We start from the raw sequence: 16795 nt of genomic DNA, 5'->3' as shown, positions 1-16795 counted from the left end.
TATAGGTGGGAATTGAACAATGAGATCACTTGTGGACACAGGAAGGGGAACATCACACACCAGGGCCTATTGTGGGGAGGGGGGAGAGGGGAGGGATAGCATTAGGAGAAATACCTAATGTAAATGACAAGTTAATGGGTGCAGCACACCAACATGGCACATGTATACGTATGTAACAAACTTGCACATTGTGCACACGTACCCTAGAACTTAAAGTATAATTTAAAAAAAAAAAGAAATTAAAGGATAATTAATATCTAAGCTAAATAAAATAAGAAAAACAAAAGAAAAAAAAGAAAAAAAAACTTCTTTAAAAAATTAAGTTTTTAAACTATCTCTTCAAATTCTGTTTGCTGGCTCTTTTAAGAGCCAGAGCTCCAGACTGCTTTCTGCTTGTTTTGAAAGACAATTCTGTAGCCTGTCCAAAATTGAGTGTGAAATGGTTAAAAAGTAAAAATCCCAGGTCATGGCAGCCAGAGCTCTTTTTGAACTAGTGTTGCTCCTGGCATCTTTGACCTTTCTCAGTAACAGAGGCCTTTTCAGTTCAGATTGGAGCTACATAGGTTTCTTCCAACTGAAAATGCAGGGGCTAGAAAGCAGGTCTCCCCAACTCCCACTGCCCCGTCTTCCCTCCTCCTGCTTGGCAGCCTGTGGCAAAACTTGTAGGTAGCAGTTAGAAAGCATTTAGAGAAAAAAACTGAAAAATGACTAAAATATATAGAGAAATCCCTTGGGAGTAACATGTGCCTAGTAATAGATATTTTTTTCAAATAAGATTATAAGGTAGAAACTTTGCTAAACTGCAGTTGATAAATTTGCAGTGCTTAGAATCCAAACTTTGTGCCATTGCAGATAACAGAGACTGAAAATTCTCTGTCAATAGAAAAAGGACCTTGATAGAAAAACAGTGAGTGAAAAACAAGAGAGAGCATCTGCAGAACCAGACCAAAATGATCAAAAGATATCAAAACAAAGACAATTTTCCTAGACACATATGAAAAAAGATTTCAATAATTCCTACTGTAGAGGAATTTGAGGTTAGTTATATGAGCCATAAGAGAGAGTATCTATAGTTTGTTGCAGATAATTATGCTTGATTGAGTTCATTATGAAGCAAGCTATATGTCTATATGTAAATTTAGTCATTCTGAATTAGTGCTTTGTGCTGTACTTACAGTCTAGTGTTTTTAAAAAAATCTCTTCAAATATGTATATTAATACATATACCTGTAGCAAATAGACTTTAGTGACAACTGCAGACAAGATTTTGGTTCCTAGAATTAACAGACCAGATAAACAGCATGCCTTGCAATAGACCATCTTTGCCAGGCTTACTCTTAGCTAATAGGCCACAGTTATTCTGCCATATATTGGTGGCATGGCTTTCTCCAAATACTATGGCTATGTATTAGCTTTAGAAACCAAAACTGAGCTTGACTGTGCTTTGCTAAAATGAAATGCTAAAGGCAGCATCATGGGTTTCCTTCTAGATGCATTTATGTCCTGATGGAAAGAGCATTAAAGCTTGACTATCTTTTTTCTATTGTAGGGAAGTGTGTATTATATCACAAGACTGGTTTGACTCTGAAAAATGGCATTGCTATGGGATACCTACTCTCTCTCTGAAAAATAGGACTATCAATGCATAAGAATAACTTTTCCCACCAACCTCTAGGGCTGATGGCAACCTTAATAAAATATCCTTAATAAAATAGCAGGCAGAAAGATGCTTTATAGACATGAAGTATTAGAAAGTTGTGCTATTAGGAAACAGTGCTACCACTTACTGCTCAAGGATCTCATTATGCTGTTGACCATGTGACACAAATGTATCTTACAGTGGAAAAGTCAGAAATAATAAGAGAATTGCCCAGAGACATGACAACTCAGGGACATGGATAGCAAGAAGAATGTTCTCTAAAGCTCTCCCTTCCCTCCCCTGCCCCTTTCTCAGTTCGCTGTGCTGCCATCACAGCCAGACTCTCTCGCATGGTATTTTCTTTCCAGATTGTTCACTTGGCTCAGAGAATGCAGGGAAAATTCATTCACGAAAATCGAAGTGGCATTTAAGAGGAGTGAATGCTCACTCTTGCTCTCACTGGCTTCTATTTATTCTGGGAAGATAAAAAGAAAAAAACAAAAAACAAAAAAACATGGGACCCAGACACACACTCTGAATGTCCTGTGCTGACGGGAGGAAGATTTGCTTTGGCTCCAAATCATAGACTGTTTGTTACAGGAGGTAGCTAGTCAGGCATGAGCAGGGCAGGGAAGGGCTTCCCCCCACACACCAGGAGTGTTGGGCAACCATCAAGTGATGGTCAGGCGGCTGTCAACTGTTTCTCTTAAGAAAATGTGGCACATATACACCATGGAATACTATGCAGCTTTAAAAAAGGATGAGTTCGTGTCCTTTGTAGGGACATGGATGCAGCTGGAAACCATCATTCTCAGCAAACTATCGCAAGAACAGAAAACCAAACACCGCATGTTCTCACTCATAGGTGGGAATTGAACGATGAGAACACTTGGACACAGGAAGGGGAACATCATACACTGGGGCCTATTGTGGGGTGGGGGTAGAGGGGAGGGATAGCATTAGGAGATATACCTAATGTAAATGACGAGTTGATGGGTGCAGCACACCAACATGGCACATGTATACATATGTAACAAACCTGCACGTTGTGCACATGTACCCTAGAACATAAAGTATTAAAAAAAAAAAAAAAAGTAATAAGTGGTCACAGCCAGCGCCAGGAGGAGGTAGGCTCCCCAGAGATAGAAAACACCTGAAACTGATCAGCAGCTTCCCAATAAAATCCCAGAAGTATGCCAACAAATAAAACCCCAAGTCAAGATGTCAGGCTGTGCACTTGGTTTCTCAAGTCGTCCGCTTGGCCCTCTTCCAAGTTGTACTTTCCTTCTTTACTCGCCTTTCCCTCCTTTCTTTCCTTACTGTTCGAAGACTTTTTAATAAACTTTCACTTCTGCTCTGAAACTTGCCTCAGTCTCTTTTTCTGCTTTATGGCCCTCAATCAAATTCTTTCTTCTGAGGAGACAAGAAGTAAAGTTGCTGCAGACCCACACAGGTATGCCACCGGGGTAACTCTGATACCTGCCACCGCTAACATTTGGTGTTGTGAAACTCGGATATTTGCCACCGGTAACACCTTGGGTTCTCTCATTTCTGGCTCCCACTGCAGAAATCCAGAATGCTGGCCAGTCCCATTGCAAGGCATCTTTCCTCTGGCCTTTAGTTCGCAGTGATTTTTAAAGAACAAACAGGTATAGAAAAAAGACTTACCCCTCTGGAGGCACATCAGATGCATCTGGCAAAAAGGGGAACGTTTTTATTTTTGAGACAGGGTCTTGCTGTGTCACCCAGGCTGGAGTATAGTGACATGGTCATAACTCAATGTAACATCCAATGCTCCTGAGCTAAAGCAATCCTTCTGCCTCAGCCTCCCAAAGTTCCAGGATTACAGGCACGAGCCATCATGCCCTGCTGGATCTTTTTTACTGTAAAATTTTCCTCCCGCTCTGGGAAAATTTCATACACCCTGAGGAAGGCTTGCTTGATCTTCTACCCACTTCTGTGCAGATTCACTATTTTGGGGAGATACTATTTCTCATGGGATTGGACATATCCCTCAGCTGTGTTGAATCAAAAAAATAAAAATAAAAAAAAAAAACGGGAAAAGAACCACAGACAGATATCGAGACTCTTCACCCAACTTACCCAACTTTGAATAAGCTGAAATTTGTGCCAAAGGAAAAAACTAAAGCTCTGCTAGTTAAAATCTGAATACTGTTCAAAGTCAGGAACATCCAAACCAGACCATGAAGATATCTAAGGATCAGGTTGCCAGGTAGAGGAAGAGCTGGGAGAATGCAGAGAGCCATCAACAGGCAGCAAGGTCAGTGACACAAAGAGAGGTTAGGCTCCCATCGCAGAATCAATTTCAGAGCAATGGTCAGAGTTAGGAAAGGGAAGGGAAAGACAATGCTTGAGGCTCAAAGGGCCAGCAGAAAGGACTGTCAAATGGGGGTAAACACGTGGTGAGTCTCCCTCTTGATGAGGCCCTCCGTCCAACCCATCTGCTTCTCTGACAATTTGCTAGCTGCAACACTTTCTGCTTCTGGGGTAGCTTTGCTAACAGGTGTTTTCTAATTACCTGTAGACCTCAGGTACCCCTGCTCAGCATCCTTCAGAAGATCACTTTTTTTTTTTTTTTTTGATGGAGTCTCGCTGTATCGCCGAGACTGGAGTGCAGTGGCGTGATCTCGGCTCGCTGCAACCTCTGCCTCCCAGGTTCAAGCGATTCTCCTGCCTCAGCCTCCCAAGTAGCTGGGACTACAGGCGCTTGCCACCACACCTGGCTAATTTTTGTATTTTTGGTAGAGACGAGTGTCTACCATATTGGCCAGGCTGGTCTCGAACTCCTGACCTTGTGATCCACCCGCCTTGGCCTCGCAAAGTGCTGGGATTACAGGCGTGAGCCACCACGCCTGGCCCAAGATCATTTTATGTGAGGAAAGGAAAGCACACTTTTCTATTGTTTGCCTTTGGTCTTCTATATGAAATAATCACAAAATGTTTGTTGTTAAGGGCCAATTTTTTAAACAAAATATTTGGCTTTTCCCCATGCTGAATTGAATCCCACTCTTAGAGAACTCTGGTTTGTTGATGTGGAGATTGAATTTATGTCTCCAACTCCACATTAGCATCTTCTTGAGAACTCAAAGGCAAAACATAGTCTAAGCCACCCTTTTTCTTCCTATCCCCTAACCCTGGAAGCCTAACACCTTTACTCATTCCTTAGCTTTGCACAGATGCAAATGCTGGCAAGACGAAATGCCTGCTCAGCAAGTGCTGCTAGACAAGTGAGATGGCTGCCACAAACCATGGGCGGCCAGTGCTGAATTGTGATACCACTCAGGAGGGGCAGGATCAAGAAGGAATGTTTTGGCCCATGTTTTGCCGTGTTACCATTGCAAGAATAACTGCAATGTTATGCTATGGATCTCAATTCCAATTTGTATTTCACCCTATCAGGCAGATTTCTGGTAAAAGAACTTCAACCCAAAGCCCCTTGATGTCCTATCAAGCCACACTGGATTTGTACCATTGCTTCTGAGACTCTGTCTACATCTTTGAACACACTTCATCAATGAACTAAATCTAGATCCCCTACATCTCTCTCAGAGCAGAAAGTGGGATTCATTTTTACTTTCAGATCATCAAATGGGTCAAAACTATGGTCAGAGAAGGCAGAGAAAAATGTATAAGATGAGAGCAAGTGGTAATAGGTGTTTGGGCAAGATTCTGCCATGTATTCTGGCCTCTCTCTTGAGCTGCAGCAATAAGCACCATTAGTGCCCTTAATTGTAACATTTATAAATTAGTGAATTTTTACCAACACAAATAAACTAGCCCTCTCATTTTCTTTACTGAACAAAATGTGCTTCTTCATGAAATTATCAGGCTATCATTTAAGGTCAGTGTCACTTGTAATTAATTCATTAAGAAATAATTTTGAAGAGAAAATGATCCTTTCTTCTTAGTATGATAACTACCTTATTTAAAAAAAAATGGAGTACATGTATTGTAACCTGTCAGAGTAAGGTATTTTGATTAGTTCTGAATCATTTTTCTGGTTAACAGAGAGATGCCATAATAAATCTAGGGTTATTACTTCATAAGAAGGAGGGTCAGGATCATGTTAAAGAAGGGTCAGTGAAAGAGCAAAGTTGGGGCTCTCCATGGTATGACTGCTTTTAGGTAATTGAAGAAAAATTAGCCTTGGTTTTTGCTGATGGGGTAATATTGACTCACTCAGAGTTTCTCCCACCCCACACCCCACCCACATGGGCCAAGATAAAGGCTTAGTTCAGGCACACCTCCCAGCAGAAGCCCCTGGGGAAGATTCCACTGATGTCCAGCTGAAGCTTGAGATGACTGAGTGTGCAAGACACAAGAGGGAACAGGACTTGGATCTTCTAACCCATGAAGAGGTGCAGTGTGCCCCCAGGAAGAAAGAGGGACTTGGAGTATTTCTCATGTAGGAAGAGCATGTGGAAGACTGGGGAGATGGAATTATAGAAAGACAGCTCAGTGAGGCCTCGCACTGCCCTCAGCCCATCCTGCCTCATTCAGCCTTATACCCCATAAAGAAGCAAGTTCACAAAATAAACTCAGTTCCTCATCCTGCCCTCCATAATGCTTTTATGGGACACTTGATTTCTTCCATCCTCCATTCACATTTCAATGTGTGAGTTTTAGGGAAGACACAAAAGGCAGCATTCAGCACTCCCTCAGTCATCTCCCGAAGACTGCATTCCCCTTCCTTGCACTTCTCCAGGCCTTACTGTCTCTCAGGTAGAGAGTTAGTTGATTCATGCCTCTCTCTGCATAGTCATGCACAAAGGCAGGATTCATAGGCAATCTTTCCCTGTGGAAAAAGGAAGAGGCAGTCTCTGCAAGCTAGAAAGAAAACACTCCAAGAAACCTTTTCGGCACAGCTTCCTGTGCCAGTTCACTACAAATCAGAGAAGTTTGAGATGGTATAGCTAACCCTTCTTGAATCATAAGGTTCTGTTCTTTAACTCCTATTGTTCAAGGAAAGAAGTTTGGATGACTACATGTGAAAGATCAAAACTAGCTATGAATTCTTTCAACTTCTCGCATTAAAAAGTCGAGTGTATTTCCTACTCCTTAAAGCTGGACTGGCCTTGTGACCTGCTTTGGCCAATAGAATGTAGCAGAAATGTTATTTTGCAAGCTTGAGCCTAGGCCTCACAGCTTCCACTCTTTTCCCTCTGGAACGTGATGCCATGTGTACAAGCCCAGGGTCGCTTCATCTTAAAGATGAGAAACCACATAGAAAGAGACACCCCAGACATGAGTGAGCGGTTCGCACTCCACAGAATGGAGATGAGTCATACGTCTCTTGGTTTTCAAACAAGTCTGCACATTATTTTTTGGCTGGGCACAGTGGCTGACACCTGTAATCCCAGCACTTTGGGAGGCCAAGGCTGGCGGATCATGAGGTCAGGAGTTCAAGACCAACCTGGCCAACATGGAGAAACCCTGTCTCTACTAAAAATACAAAAATTTTCCGGGTGTGGTGGCACGTCTGTAATCCCAGCTACTCAGGAGGCTGAGGCAGGAGAATCACTTGAATCCAGGAGGCGGAGGTTGCAGTGAGCCAAGATCAAACCACTGTACTCCAGCCTGGGCAACAGAGCAAGACTCCATCTCAAAAAAAAAAAAAAAAATCTGCACACTTTTTGATACACCTCACATAACGTGTTAGAGTTTAATTATCTTGGCCTTAGTCACTTGCTTTCAGTGAATACAATGCAGTAAAAGTGACGCCACATGACTTCTGAGGGTAGGTTGGAAAAAGCAATACACTGTCCACCAGGCTGTCTCTTGTGACACACGCCTTGGGGGCCCTGAGCTGACACATGAGAAATCTGGCTATTCAGAAGCTGCCATCCTAGAGGGAACACATGGAGAAGCTGCATGGAAATAGAACAAGATGCTCCAGGAGCCCCAGCTGTTTGAGTCAGCCCAACACCAACCAGCAGACACGTGAGTGAGAGCCTTCAGATGAGGCCAGTATTTGGGTGACTCTAGGCTGATGCCAGGTGGAACAGAGATGAGCTGCTCCTGCCAAGCTCTGCCAAAATTATAGATTTATGAGAATAAATGTTATTTTATATATTTACTCATTTTTAATTTTATTTGTTTATTTTTTTAAGACAGAGTTTCACTCTTCTTGCCCAGGCTGAAATACAATGGTGTGATCTCAGCTCACTGCAACCTCTGCCTCCCAGGTTTAAGCAATTCTTGTGCCTCAGCCTCCCGAGTAGCTGGAATTACAGGCATGCACTACCACACCTGGCTAATTTTATAATTTTAGTAGAGATGGGGTTTCTCCGTGTTGGTCAGGCTGGTCTTGAACTCCCAACCTGAAGTGATCTGCCTACCTCAGCCTCCCAAAGTGCTGTGATTACAGGCGTGAGCCACCATGCCTGGCAATAAATATTATTTTAAACCACAGTGTTGGGGTGATTTGTTAGGTAGCAATAGACAACAGATACACTATTGCATTTTATTTATTTTTTTTTTTTACTCACAATTTCATGTAGGACAGCAAAGTTTCAACTTTGTAATGGGAATACTCATAAATTACTGTATAGTCACATGGTAGCCAGTAATTCCAATAAATATTGCATTTTCTTAAACTGGTCTGCCATAACTTGGTGAATTCTGGTAAGGGTATGCCTAAGCCCCAGCAGCCTGAGTCAGTGAAGAATATACTGAGAACAAGATGCTAAAATTAAGAGGGGCAAGGGCTGGAGATACCTGCCTCAGCTGCAGAGGCAGCTGAAGAGTTCAACACATGATGTCTAAAGTTAGAGGAACTCAAGTGAAGGGAAGCAAGCCAACAGGTGTAAGAGGGCAGTACACATTTTCAGGTAGGTGAACAGAGACCACATGGTGGCCACCCGTTCCTGGGAGCTCAACAGGGGTAGAAGTATGGGGAAAACTGTTCTCCATCCCGGAGGAGGGACTTTTCTTCCTGTCTTATGGGACCCAGATAAAGAGACAAAAATAATATACACGAAACCTTTAGAGGGATAATGAAGTACTCAATTACTTGGACTGTATGTTCAAAGAACAGAAAGCTTCAGTGTTTTCAACATGAAAATGACCTCCATACTAAACTATGCTTGTTAACTCACCTATCACTAGTTGACCTAGCCTTAGGTAGAAAGAATTAGATTGAAGATGGGTCACAGATGCATTCTATGGCTTGGAAATGATACATAAAGTTTCCTAGATATGAATGAAAAGGATTTGTGAGAATAAACCACTACTCTTCAGCAATAGAAAGGTTTAGATTCTGCCGGCATTTGAATGTGACAGTTAAATTTCTCAGCCAGCCCCAAATCATCTCTTCCCTTGCAGCATGGTTTTTGGAAATCCATTGTATACTCTCTTTGCTTCATGAACTATTCACTCGAGCATCAGCACCATATTTTTGTATAGGTTAAATGAAACCTCTCATCGTGAGAGAACCCTGTGTTCTAATCAGCAAGCATGAAAAGTAATAATGGAATCGAAGCTATAGATGCTGAGCATTTGTTAGAGGTTGAAGGGTAATATATCATGTGTCCGTGACTGTCTGAAATCATCCCATATTCATTCTGTGGGAGGTTACTATAGATTTTCTACACATTTGCCAACAAGAATAAAAAGAAAGAGAGCAATGTTAGAGACTGTGTTCAAAATAACTATCTGTTGCTATTGGTAACTAAGACTTGCAGTAAATTGAAATGTAGGATTCTATGCCTCTTTTTGATTTTCAGATGGTTGAAACTTTTAGAAAAGGGACTTAGTTTATTTTTGGTTTGTACAGTTCAAATACTTCTCAGAAGGTCAGTAGGCCTTGGGAAGGTTTATATGCCATATTTAGATGACTAAAGCTATGTTTTAAATAAGAATGTTTGGGACTTATCAAAAAAATTAAACTTAAAAAATGAATTGGGCCAGGCGCAGTGGCTCATTCCTATAATCCCAACACTTTGGGAGGCCAAGGTGGGCGGATCACTTGAGGTCAGGAGTTAGAGACCAGCCTGGCCAACATGGCAAAACCCTGTCTCTACTAAAAATGCAAAAATTAGCCAGACATAATGGTGGGTGCCCATAATCCCAGCTACTCAGGAGGCTGAGGCACAAGAATTGCTTGAAGCCAGGGGGCAGAGGTTGCAGTGAGCTAAGATGGCACCACTGCATTCCAGACTGGGTGACAGAGTGAGACTTCGTCTCAAAAAAAAAAAAATAAAAAATAAGAATTGGAAGATAAGTAGGATATCAGCTGGTGAACCAACTCCTGGCATGTCCCTACTCAGGGCCATCTTCCTAGATCTTCTCACTTCATGGCAGCTATTACTCATACTCCGTGAACCTTTCTAGTGTCCTCTTACAAGCGGTTTGGCTTTTTCTCTCAGTCTTCACCCTGTGCTCACTCTTTGGACTTGATGAAGGCATTTGGCTAACCCAGTATCCACATTGGGACTTTTGCAGTTACACATAACAGAGTATTCAACCCAAACCGGCCTAAACCAAAAAGGGAATGTACTGGCTCATGTGATTGGAAATTTCAGAAGTTCAGGCACATCATGATGCAGGGGTTCAAATGATATTTCCAAGACCCATTTCTCTCTGTTCCATGACTCAACTGCTGTATTGATTCCATTCTCAGATGGGTTCTTTCCCTGTGGCCTCAGAATGGCTGCCACCTGCTCTGGGAACAACTTATTTCTAGGTTTAAATCTGGTAGAATACGGTGGGTGTCTTTGATTCAGAATTTTTAAGAAACGTCCAGACCAGGCGTGGTGGCTCACGCCTGTAATCCCAGCACTTTGGGAGGCTGAGGCAGGTGGATCACCTGAGGTCAGGAGTTCAAGACAAGCCCGGCCAACATGGTGAAACCCCATCTCTGTTAAAAATACAAAAAATTAGCTGGGCGTGCTGGTGCATGCCTGTAATCCCAGCTACTTGGGAGGCTGGGGCATAGAATCGCTTGAATCTGGGAGGCAGAGGTTGCAGTGAGCTGAAATTGTGCCACTGCACTCCAGCCTGGGTAACAGAGTGAGACTCCATCTCAAAAACATATATATATATATATAAAAGGAAAGAAAAAAAAAAGAGTCCAGAAATTCATACAGATAAGACCAGTCTAGATCCCATCCTTGTGCCAAGAAAATATGGTATGCCAGTTGACTCAGGCCTCAATCCAATTTCCACCCCCAGACCTACAGCTCCATCTAGACCACAAGGAATGAAATGCATAAGGGATGAATCCCAAAATGAAAAAAGGGGCTATTGACAGGAAAGGAAGGATTGGATGCCAGGGAGGCACACAAAAAATATCCATTACATCTGGCTTTGACCATTAGCTCTTCCTGGGCTGAGATTGCACTCAATACTCCAGTTATATTGAACTCTATTCCTCTAACTTGCCATGCTCTCTTTCCTCGCTGTGCTATCCCGCATACTGAGATATGTGCAATGGAGCCTGAGCCTATTGCTTGCCCATCATGAAAGGGTGAAAATGATTTTACGCTAAAACACAGAGTAAGGCTTCCATAATTGAGGTTATTGGACTCTGCCCAATGAAGCACCCTAGCAACCCCAGAGACCTATAGAAATGAGTATTATTGCTTCCAAAGTGTGTTGATTGTGTATAGGGAAGCACAACTACTTTTCAAAATCTATCCTGATGTAAAATGAACTATAATAGTGAAGGAGACCAGAATATGCCATCCCAAAATAGGCCTCTTTGGCATAAGGATTATTCTGAGCTGAAGGCAATTGAGGAACATTAGACCCAGAAAAAGCTCTGAATCAGGGCATAAATTTCCCTTTCTTAAAGGAAGCTTACATTTATAAAAGACATTTACATTTGCAAAAGTGTCTCCCTCTCCCAAACCAGGAAGGAGGAGGATGGCTGTTGCAACTCCTATCAATGGAGAAGGCACCAACTGAAATCTAGATGACAAACCTTAATAAACAACTCTTGTTTCCACACAGTCCTTTGTTACCTTGCATAACTTACCCCCTCAGCAGGCCCCAAACCCCTTTTTCTTTGTGTAACCTAAGAAGGTATGTAAACACTAAGTTCTGACTGCCTCCTTGAGCCACGTTTTACTTTATCCAGAACCATGTATATGTGTAACTAAAACTGTTTTTTTCACTCATTACTCTATCACTAGAGGAAAAGTTTTCCCTTCCCTACAAAAGAATGTCTGTAGCAGATCTGTGGATCTGTAGTGCCCAGAAGCACTTAACATGGTGGTCAATACAATTTGGGAGTGCTGGCCGGGCACGGTGGCTCATGCTTGTAATCCCACCACTTTGGGAGGCAGAGGCGGCTGGATCACCTGAGGTGAGGAGTTTGAGACCAGGTGGACCAACATGGAGAAATCCCGTCTCTACTAAAAATAAAAAAAAATTATCCAGTCATGGTGGTTTGTGCCTGTAATCCCAGCTAATCTGGAGGCTGAGATAGGAGAATCACTTGAACCTGGGAGGTTTATATTTATATATATATATATATAATATATATATGTGCTTTAATTGCTCTTGTTTCAAGAATATTTAAGGACTTATCCTCAAGTAATCAATCCCTTTGAGACTGTAGCAGGAGTCGCAGACAAAACTCCTCAGACACTGAGCTAAAGAAGGAAGGGGTTTATTTAGCCGGAGGCATCGGCAAGACTCCTGTCTCAAGAGCCGAGCTCCCCAAGTAAGCAATTTCTGTCCCTTGTAAGGGCTCACAACTCTAAGGGGGTGCACATGAGAGGATCGTGATCAATTGAGCAAGCAGGGGGTACATGACTGGGGGCTGCATGCACCAGTAATTAGATCAGAACAAAACAGGATAGGGATTTTCACAGTGCTTTTCTATACAATGTCTGTAATCTATAGATAACATAACTGATTAGGTCAGGGGTTGATCTTTAACTACCAGGTCCAGGGTGTGGTGCCAGGCTGTCTGCTTGTGGATTTCATTTCTGTCTTTTAGTTTTTACTTTTTCTTTCTTTGGAGGCAGAAATTGGGCATAAGACAATATGAGGGGAGGTCTCCTCCCTTTTCCCCCCTTTTGAGACTCTCACTCAATAGTAGGAGTTCTCACTTTCATTTTTATTACCTATGTCTTCTTGCAAGACAGATAGATAGTGATTCATATAGTACACTTGTGCTGAAGCATTTTGGTGAACTAAGGTAGCGATGAAGCTTTTTATCATTTGAAGAAGTACAGGTAGCAAACAAGGGAGCAGTAAGCAGGTTCCTATTACTATTATAACTGTTATTATAAGAGTTTTAAATCTTCCTAGTGCTGGGAACCATTTTCTAAACATGGCCCCAGGATCAAATCCATGCCACACTTGCACAGCCACATATGCCAGTTTTGTCATATCTCTAACTATGTCTTCAACTACTTGCCTTTGATTATCTATATGTGGGCAGCAATTAGTAAGGTAAAATTTCCTACAGAACTCTCCTTCAGCTGCTAGCAAGTAGTCAAGAGCTAATCTATTTTTATAGATAGCATTTCTCATATGAGTTTCTTGCTGGGCCAGAATGGTCAAGGCTCTGCCGGTTTTATTAGTGATTATTTTTAAGACAGCTTGTAACCGTATGATTTGGTTGATCACATAAATCGGGGTCCAGTATCCCCATGAGCTGTCCTGTGCCTAAGTAGCAGGCCCATAATATTGTATGATTCTCTCAGAGGGCCATTTATCATTTTTTCAGTTTCTTATAGCTATGTTTCTCTTTTCGCAGGAAGCATAGACAGGGAAGCCCAGGAATTTGCCTGTGTTTATGGGCAGTAGGAAGAAAGATGGTTTAATAGTGCCAATAACATTACTACCTGCCTACTGGTCAGGTAATTTGGCATAAGCTCTATGCCTACATATCTGGTACAATCCAATGGGGGCTGTCCAGACCTGGTGGGACTCCGGGTGGGTCCACACAGTTTGCAACTTTGGGAATTTACTAAATGGATTTCTCTCTGTGTGATTTGAACTCCACCAAGTGACTGTTTTTTGTGGTACCATTATACAGTTTCTGTCTCAGACAACTAAGTCATCCTACGGGGTGAGTGAATTATTTTCCTTCTATAGCTATGCAATACTGTACAATAATTGAGGCTTTTAGGACCCAGAAATTATCAGGGTGATTCTTTTGAGCCAGAAATTCATTAGGAACTGGGTCTGTAGGTACTAATTCTTGGGCTTCCCAAGGCCATTGATCTCCTATTACAGTTCCTCCACATACATAACATGAAGTGACATTGAGAGACTGGGCTACCTGCTTGGCTACTTGCAAAAACAAATTTCTTGTTTTTCCTGGAATTTCTGGTACTGTCACATTTAGTTCATCATAGAAAGTTTGAAACACTGGCTCAAGAGAGCATTTGTAAACTTCTCCTCGAACCAAGATATTTACTTGAGGATCCAGTCTGGCCTTGTCGATTTCTAAGGTCACACGCTCCTCTTTTTTCCAGCGAGGATCAAGGGGATCGGCTATTACTAGCCTAAGGGGTTACATTGTCACTTAGTACAGGAAGGGCCATTTTTTTCCTTTCTGAAGGTGGGCTGGATCCTTTTCATTTTTTTTTTTTTTTTTTATTCAAGTGGCCTGAATGACACAAGACCAGTATTTACATTTATTTCCCCACAGTCCTAATTTATGACAGATGTACTTATTTTCTGCCATATAGCCTCTTTTCTAATTAAGAGAACCACACCTTATTCCTAACTTATTAATATTAATGACAGCACAGGCATCACATTTTTAAGGTGGCTTGTTTGGGCACCCCTTTTTCTTCTGTTTTGGCTAACATTTTACTCATATCATTTATAAGCCCCCACCAGTCCTCAGTCCTTAATCTTATTTTAAAAACTGTGGTCATGGGAGGCTCAGATGGGGCATAACACACATCAGGTTGGTCATTTCCTGGGCTACATACCTTGTATAGAATAACATTATACAAACAAGTTCTTTTTAGAGTTCCAGTACACTTATAATAACCATAAAATAATAGGACCATAGCAACCTTTTGTCCTACCTCAGTGACTTGATGTATACATGGGAACAGTCTTCAGTCTGAGGAAAGTCAGTTGAAGTCCTTACTGTAAAAGTCCAAATTTTAAGGAAAATGAGTCCCTCAATGAGTTTTCTCATGCTTCAGCCGAGCGTGGACCAATCAGCTTCTGGGTGTGACTGGAGCAGGACTTGTCATCTTCTTCAGAGTCACTTTGCAGGGGTTGGCAAAGCTGCTCCCGTCCATGTACGGCTCACAGTCTACTGATGTTTAAGGATGGTCTTGGAGGCTGGGCCCAGTATAATAAACTGAGTCCAACACCTCTACACAGTTGTATTCAACTGGGCTCTCTGATACCAGGAGCAAGGTGGTATGGTTTAGGGTGTTGCAAGCTTCAATGGTTATGTGGGGATTTTCACATAGCAAGCTTTGGTACTTGGTTAATCTAGCATGTGCTAACCGATGATGTCCTTTGGTAGTCATTAAAGTCACCACAGCATGGGGGGGAGAGGGCTTTATATTCAGGTTTTGCCTAAGGGTTAGTTTATCTGCTTCTTGTACTAACAAGGCCGTTGCTGCTAGGGTCCTTAGACCTGGGGGCCAGCCTTTGGAAATCTTGTCTAGTTGTTTTGAGAGATAGGCCACTGGCCTTGGCCACGGCCCCACAGTCTGGGTTAAAACTCCAACTGCCATTTTTTCTCTTTCTGACACATAGAGTGTAAAGAGTTTTGTCAGGTCAGGTAGCCTCAGGGCTGGGGCTGACATGAGTTTTTCTTTTAACTCATGAAAAGCTCATTGCTGTTGGTTGTAATAGATGTAGTTTAATCTACATTTTTATTAACTGTCACCTATCAAAATATTGACTCAAATCCTGCAGCTATTTGATTTCAAGTTTTAAATTGATCTGGTACTCCTCGTGGGACTCCAATTGCATCTAAATAGACATGAGAGTCGAAAGACCTATAAGAGGCTTCCCTCACTTTAGGATGTTATATGTTTTTCCTTCTGGCTGATGAAATGCCAGAGTGAAAGGGATAGCCAAATGGACAAAAGCACAAGTGCCACTCAAGTTATTCGGCAGAATGCCCAGTATAGGTCCACCGCAATACCACCACACATCCATTCGGGGATGAACAAGGGCTGACTGATTGATAAGTTCTTGAAAATTCTTAAGCTCACTGCATTCTTTCAGGTCTCCAAGGAGTGCTAAGTTTCCTCCTTGTCGTGAGGGACATGAAGTGAACTTAGTGTTGGGAGATGGAGGCTGGATGGCCCTTGGGGGCTGACCCACAGGGTGCCGGACTTTGGGATATAGCAGAGAGAGCTTGGCATAACTTATTACTCCAGGCTGTGGAATCCTGGAAAAGAGCTACCATGCAGCCCACACCTGGTCGACTGGAGGACCACCTCAGTGGAAAGAGGACAATCTGGGCCTCTGGCCTGCCATGTACACAAGCATAACAATTGCTTTTGTTTAATGTGCAGATGGAATATTTGATCCATTTTAACCAGGCATTTGCATCTTGGTATCCTGCCTTAATTGCTAAAGTTTTGTTTTAAGTCTTCAACTTCTATGATCCTCTAGTAAAATGAATGTATGGTTTTAGCAAATTACAAAAACCAGTTGGAGCAGTCCATCCTTGCTCTTTAGTGGTCTACAGAATGTTGGACCAACTATGGCATGAAAGCTCTACATCAGGGGGCAAGACTCCTTGGTGGCACTGGGGTCTTTATCAAAATCTCCCCAGATTAAATGGTCCTAGCTTACTAATGCCCAGTCTGAGGAGAGTCAGGAGGGACAGAAGTACTTTTCTGAAGTAGAAAGCTGTCTTTGACTTGGCAAGTCCCCACAGGGTATAACAAGGCAAGCATTAAATGCAATAGTTTGAGGTGAAATTGACTTGGTTGTGTTAATAACTAGATGGTCAACAATAGAACCAGGAAAGAAGAAAGAGTAATAGAATAGATGAAAAGAGTTAAATTTTTCTTAGCTTTAGTTTGGTAGGGTTTCCCCTGGGACTATGGCCCATGAGTCTGGAGTGGGTGGCACTTTTATGACTCGGGTGTGATGAGTCCATCCTTTTTTGCTGTACGAACAGCAGTCTTGGTGGTTAGCAGCACAAGGTAGGGTCCTTCCAAGGCTGGCTCGAGTTTTCTTCTT

This window comes from Macaca nemestrina, chromosome 1 (genome assembly GCF_043159975.1).
Source record: "Macaca nemestrina isolate mMacNem1 chromosome 1, mMacNem.hap1, whole genome shotgun sequence".
NCBI lineage: Eukaryota > Metazoa > Chordata > Mammalia > Primates > Cercopithecidae > Macaca > Macaca nemestrina.
Note: the sequence above shows the minus strand (reverse complement) of the source record.